This window comes from Zootoca vivipara, chromosome 3 (genome assembly GCF_963506605.1).
Source record: "Zootoca vivipara chromosome 3, rZooViv1.1, whole genome shotgun sequence".
In the NCBI taxonomy this organism is placed as follows: domain Eukaryota; kingdom Metazoa; phylum Chordata; class Lepidosauria; order Squamata; family Lacertidae; genus Zootoca; species Zootoca vivipara.
In genome coordinates this window covers 114,118,355-114,125,763 of record NC_083278.1, presented here as the reverse complement: position 1 = coordinate 114,125,763, position 7,409 = coordinate 114,118,355, and positions in this window count along the sequence as shown.

Here is a 7,409-nt window from a genome sequence, read left to right as displayed (position 1 = left end):
TCTGTGAAGTCTACAAACTCAGAAAGAAATTTGTAGCCCGTATGGTCGTACCATGATTGATGAGTGATATCTGGTCAGCAATTTGCACTAGCAATGGCTGCTGAGTGACACCGAAGACTTTGTTACTTATAAAGTAGCACTCTATGCACTGGCAGCTAAGAAGATTAGGAGGAAGGAATTAGACAAAATAGCGGTCAACTGCAAAGGGGATTCAGATATTTAATTACCTGACAATCTTCTGCTATTCTATTCTATTTAATGCAACAAATAATTTTAGTAGCCATGACTGTGGTTTTATTGTATGTCTGTGCCCGATGATCTTTATGGTTATGGTTTTTTTGTTTTTGTTTTTTGGGTTTTCCTCCCCTTTTTGTTCTCCTTCCGAATGATGCCATGGCTTATGGCTAGTGCAATAAAAAGTTTAATTGAAATTTGAATTGGAATTTGCACTAGATGCAGTTTCCTTTCTATCTTCAAAGGCAGCCCCAAGTAGAATTCCTTGCGGTAATCTAACATACCAGATGTGGGTCTATTCCTGTTCAGAGAGGAGCCAAAGCTGATGGAAGCCACTGGGCACTACTAAGGCCACAATTGACACCTGTGGAACTAGAAGCACTCCAACCTATGCACCTGCTTCTTCAGAGGAGAGTGACCTCATCCAGAGAAGGCCCCATACCCTGACATTCAGTCTTGGGAATCAGGTGGTGTAGAGAAGAAATCGACCTCTGAATCATCAGCAAATGGCTGATGTACTTCAAAGCTCTGGATTGGCAAGCACTGTAGATTTGTGTGAATATTCAGAGTTTGGGGAATCCACTTCATAGTGAAGGCGCCATTGTGCAGACCACAGAACTACTTGGAGCAATTCAAGTTGCTTCCCAAAGTGAAATCTAGAGATCTGAATCACTTTTTCTGGCCAGCACAGACTTACTTACTTACTTACGTATTCTATTGTTTGTTGCAGGAAAAACTGATGTTCTTAATACGCAAACCTGTCATTTACTCGGTGGTATATGCTTCCGGATTTTATGTCCTTCTCCACGTTTCAGTATTGGAAAATGTGATGTGAACCATATGAAGTGCTGTGTAAAGTAAGAATAATGAATGCAACACACACACAAACACACAGTTTCACATGGATGTTATGTGTTTGGGGTAGGGTCAAAGGGGGGGGGGATGTTAGAATATCGGGGTGTAAAACCCAATATTCTTTCTCTCGCCACTGGCTTCGGTTAAGAAGACAGCAAACAATTGTAGGTTGTTAATCTACGTTTATTTAGAGAGTGTGGTTTAAGTGTGTTTGCCATCACTCTCCAGTCAGAAGTGAAAGTAGAAAGAGAACAAAGAAACATCACATGACAGGAGATCAAGTTACAGCCGAGCTCCTGTGTGGGAAAGTACAGCAGTCTCATAAAGTAAACAATCAGCCACATGCAGCATCTGTGCCATGTAGAGGATTTATGCTAACAGGGGAGTGGTCCCTGAGGCTAACCACAAAATGGTACCTCCCCAGTCAGGGAAGAAGGGGCGAGTGAAGATCCACTGGAAACACAGGTGGGAGGAAACCAGCAGTAGAGGTTTGATTGCAGGGAGCGGCTGAGAAGATAACAGATTCACCCTCAAAGTACTATGCCACAGTTATTTTCCCCACCATAGCAGCAGCAGCAGATGATATGTTCCTTGTGGCCAGATCTGCTGCACCTTTGGATCCTGCCACCCAAGACACCTCACACCTTGCCACATGGGAGGGCTGGCCCTGTGTGGAGGGCTAGTCCCATCAAAGCCCTCTCTTCCTCTCCTTCACCAAATGTGTTTCAGAAGCAGCGGACACAGGTCAGACATCCCTCCAGCCTGGTAGTGCTGTTGCTAAATGCAGCGGCAAAGCATATGCCTGCGCTGCCCAGGACGGGCGCTCTCCCGAGAAGGAAGGGGCATGTTCCTGAGGGGGCGGGGCATGGAGGGTGCCCGCCAAGGTGTGCACGCCCTGCAGCTAGGGGTGGAGCGAGTCACCCAAGGGGGCAGAATGAGTCATCAATGGTGGACATTTGGTGTGCAACCTGCCTATGACTCCCAAGCCTCCCCAAGTTGTCAAAAGAAAGGGGGAAGGGGGGGATGCCTCCGGAAAATAGGTACAGTTCCCCGCTTCCCCCAATGACTCGGGGTAGGCTCAGAAGTCATGGGCGGGCGGCGGACCAAATGTCACCCCACTCAGTGAAGACACCCAGGGCAAAACGTCCCCACCCACCCCCTTTCTCCCACCCCTGGTAAATGCTAAAGCTGCCCAGAATAAAGCCTCAAACATCCATTATTTGATTTTGAATCACAGACCGGACATGGCACGTGTAACTGAGTATTGATACCCCTCCCTTTAGTAAATATTATGTTCTCCAAATATTTCAGTACTGCGCCTGAGTGATGTGAAGACGACCAGGTCTCTGCTTGAGGAATCAACAATTCCAGCTTTATCACGACCCTTGCCAAGAACGCACTTTTGGCTCTTCTGCAGCTGAAAGACCAGAAATAAATCTTTGCTGTGAATGAGTTAAAGATCCCATCTTAACAACAACAACAAGGACAACAAGGACAATAATACAAATCAGAAGGGACAAACAGTTCTTTTATGTCCCTTGCTTTCTGAATATAATTATTAGATGATGGTGGTACATTCTGTGTTATATATATGAGAAAATGGGTCATATGTGGAAGGGGAGGAAAATCTGCAGTTTGTAGTTTCAAAATATATTGTTCATTGTCATTGTAAATTTTCTAAAATCAGACCATAAAATATTTTGCTAGTTTATTATTACTATGATTAGCCCTACTTATTAATCCCTTTTCTTTGACAAAAAGAAAGCCAAAGAAACAAGAAATACTACAAATATTATTACCAGCAGAATACCAAGTCAAAATAAAAACAAATTACTATTATTATTTTGTGTGTGTGTGTGTGTGTGTGTGTTTCCATATATATGTTGTCACGGCCCTGCCTAGGCCTGTACAGCACCACTGGATGCTGTCACGGCCCTGCCTAGATCTGTATGTTCCTACCATAGCTGCCAAGTTTTCCCTTTTCTCGCGAGGAAGCCTATTCAGCATGAGGGAAAATCCCTTTAAAAAAGGGATAACTTGGCAGCTATGGTTCCTACCCTCCAATACACCACCTAGCTCTCTCTGCCTCTCACTAACTAACCAACTCTGACTCACTAGCTCACTCACTGTCTCAACTCCACCTCTAACTCCCAACTCCAACTGCCACTCGGGAGGGGTTTTGATCCCTGGGCTGAGCCCGCCCCCGAGGGTTCTATCTGCTCCAAGCTTAACCCCTTACACGCTGGGTCTTGTCTAGGTGGCGAATCGCCACATATGTCATGTGTAACACATCATTGTGGGCATTGTGGGTTAAACAGAGCCTACGGTCAGCGGTTCAAATCCTCACGGCGGGGTGAGCTCCCGTTGCTCAGTCCCAGCTCAAATATTAAAAATAGTACAAATATTATTACCAGTAGAATACCAAGTCAAAATAAAAACGGAAAAACTTATTATTATTATTATTATTATTATTATTATTATTATTATTTGTATATATACCTGTATATGTCATGTGTAACACATCACACACTGAAAGAGACTGCAGGTTTCTAAATCCTGTTCAATGCATGGGTCAAAGTTGTGGGAAAAGACAAACATTTCCCTATACAAACAAACAAACAAATGGGCAAGACAGCAAGAGATGGTCCCTAAGTGATTCCTTGAAGTCAATAGGAAAGTGGGTGATGTTATCAATAATATCTAGTTACCATTCGTACCTTTTGATTATTCCACCCACCCGAACCCTCTGCAAACGTGCAGAACATTTCTTATTTTAACTCACTGATGGTGGGTGAAATGTTTGAAGTTTTTCCAAAGCATCCATGAAGCATTACAGCCACGTCAACCATCTCAAAGTTGTCCCATTAGCCTGGAGAATTGACACCAAATTCCATGCTCCACAATGGTAGTTGCCATTAGAGTTAAGGAAAATAAAACTTAAAACTGAACCCACAGAGTGAATTCAATCCATCAATATTGCCTCAAGCCACTATAAATATATTTTTTAATTTAAATAGCATGGAATTATTTCAAAATATTTTCCCAGTAATGAAGTTTGACCAAACTGCGGGAGGCAGTGGAAGATAGGCGTGCCTGGTGTGCTCTGGTCCATGGGGCCATGAAGAGTCGGACACAAATAAATGACTAAACAACAACAATGCAATATCATATTCAGGAGAACCTGTGAGACCCATTAATAGAGAGGTCAAATAGAGATTGGTGTAGTGTTTACAACTCCCTGAAAGAATGGTATCAACGAAGAAGAAACAAATTCATGGAGGAGAAGACTATCAATGTCTACTATCCATGAAGGCTATATTCTTTCTCCATGATCTGCTATGGTCTGCATGACTGCTAATTGCTGGAAACTTGAGAAGTGTAGAATGCTCTTGAACTCTGGCCCCGCTTGCACAAGCATCTTCACAAAGTTTCCCAAAAGCATCTGGTTGGCCAGTGTAAGCACAAGATGCTGCACTAGAAGGGCAATTGGCTTAGGTCAATAGCTCAATGGAAAAGAGATGCTGGGCATGAAGTGGCTCACAGGTCCAATCACAGCTGCCACACCTGAAACACTGGAGAGCTGCTGCCAGTCATTCCTGCCAGTACTGAACTACATAGACCACATAGATGTGGAAAGCATAATGCTGGTGGTCAACAATGCGGGTTCACCATCATGGTGAGCACGATCTGCGGTGGGGGCTTAACAAACCACTCCTGAGTTCCAAAGGTGGGGGCATGAGTGGTCACTGTTGGATAGGTCCCTGGCTGCTGTTGGGCAAATTTGTATGTTGCAAGTTGATGGGTCAGCCCCTTGGGTATTTAAGGCAAAGAGAAATGTTTCTCTTTCGCTTTGGCTGCGTTTTCGGATCCCCACCCTCCCTCCACTGTTTTTAGGCCTCTGTGTTGACATTGCTGTGCCTCTCACACTGCCAGTGTGGTGTAGTGGTTAAGAGCAGTAGACTTGTAATCTGGGGAACCGGCTTCACGTCTCCGCTCCTCCACATGCAGCTGCTGGGTGACCTTGGGATAGTCACACTTCTCTGAAGTCTCTCAGTCCCACCCACCTCACAGGGTGTCTGTTGTGGGGGGGGGAGGGGAAAGGAGATTGTTAGCCGCTTTGAGACTCCTTTGAGTAGTGATAAAGCAGGATATCAAATACAAACTCTTCTTCTTCTCATGGGGTCGCCTGTATTCAAGGGCCTGGTAGGAATTTTTCTATTTGGCTGATTGGCTGGTGCCATCTGGTTTTTGCCTACTGCATAGCAAATAGTCACAACTTGCAAGGTTGGTGGTTAGGCATTGGCTATTGGTTGTATATGGGGTCTGTTGACTGTGTTGGCCCCTTGAGTTAATGCCTGAGTGTTGGGGAAATTCCGGTCAGGAATACAGGGACTCTATGCAGTGTCCATAACCCCGGTCGGGGGCCAGCAACACACATGAGCCCCTGGGAGCCTGAGGGGAGAGGGGAGAGCCTATTGCATCCGACTACCTGTCTCTCCCTGTAGGGTTTCCCCTTGTTGACAATTTCTGTCCTTAGGTGACAGTTGGAGAACCAATGCCTATGCAACCACTCATTTAGTTTATATTTGTATTTCAATATAAGTTGTGGCCAAATTCATGCCAAAAACAATTAAACAGAAATTCTGTCTATGGTGTAAGTTATTTGAGGGGTGGTTTTGGGGACCTCCACATGCAAATCAAAAAAAATATGTTGTATAAACACCAACAATTAAAACCATGTTTATGTAAGACAATCTTACTCGGCTACGAATTATTGCAGAAGAAGAAGTCATAGATCACATAGGCTTGCAAAGGCTCCTTTGTAAATGTATCCTGTATTCCTATTCAAACACAGATTATATTTTCTCTCCCACATAAAGAATTACAGTTCCAAATACATTATCCCTCATATTCTTTACCAATTTTGGTACTTAGAAACTGCGGACACCTGTGCTGTGTCTTTTAGAAAGTTGTGATTTCTGGATGGAAGCTAAGAACTGATGACATCATTTGTAGGAAAGGTGCAAATCAGTTCCGTCTGTATCAGAATTTGCCCACTTCAAATGTCTCAAAACAGACGTTGGTCAGGGAATCCAATGTGGGAAGACTCGCTCAATGGGGGAGATTGAGGGTGGTTTTGTACAGGGTCCCTAGTTCAGGTGCTTGCAGGCTTGGGTGAGACTGGGAGAGAAAGAAGTTATGAAGGTCCACTTTATGGGGTCAGGGAGTGAATCAAATGTTTCATTTCATTTTGGTCTGAGCACTGCATAGTTCTTCCTTGCATCTGGACTCATTGTCAGCTTGACCCAATCATATGCAAGGAGTCTGGGGGGATCCTTCCTGCCACAAGACACCCTGTGCTTATAAAAAGCTTCCTGCCAAGCCGAATTCAGCAGAAGAAACTTTCATCACTCTCTCTAACCCACCACCAGCAAGAAGTTACGTGCAGAGCTACAAATTTTCTCAAGTTGACTCCTGTTTCTCATTCAACCACTTACCTGAAAAGGCCACCTGTGTATTGCTGGGAGAAGGTAGGAATGGGCTGGGGATATCTTGGACAGCAGGGAGAGTCTTTCCATCAGAACTTTCTTCTGAGCCCATTGGCACTTAACACTCTCTGCTGTTTGCCAGTTATGGAGAATATGGAAGATTTCCTTGTGTGCTGTGGCAAACGAAACATTTAAAAGAAGGTGGAGTGGCTTGTTTTGCTGCTCTGACAACTAGCTGTGAAAATAAAAAATCCTGCACCTATTCCTTTAACCTCCCCCTTAAATAAATTCAGACAAGACTCAAATTTTCGCTTTGGTTTTTGGCAGAATTTAGGCCACAACTTTATTGATTACGTCAAGTGAGTGGTTGCAAAGGCCCTGGTTCGACTAGCTTACTGCACCATGGCAGGTAGCACTGACACAGGGCAACAGCATAGGTCAGCCTAGGGTGAACACCTGGGAGAGTGGAAAGCCGGGGTCAGGCTAGTCCACAACCCAGGTGTCCCCCTTGATTTGGGCATGGGCACAACCCCTCTCAGGGTTGACCAAACCATTGTGTCCTTTGATTCCTTTAATGGAATACCCTTCACATAGGGATGGCGAGAGCCAATGCCCATCCCTATCACCCGAACCAGAGCCTATCCGCTACCTTAGAAGTTGTGACAATTTACTAAATGGCAGGCGAAACCCAAATTGCACCAGCCAATCAGCCAAGTGGGGGAAATTCCTGCCGTGCCCCTGTCCCAACGACATGCACGATGGCATAGCAAGGTCAAGCATAGACCCGAAATATAGGGAGAGGTAGGTGAGTGTTCCGGCATATTTGCTACA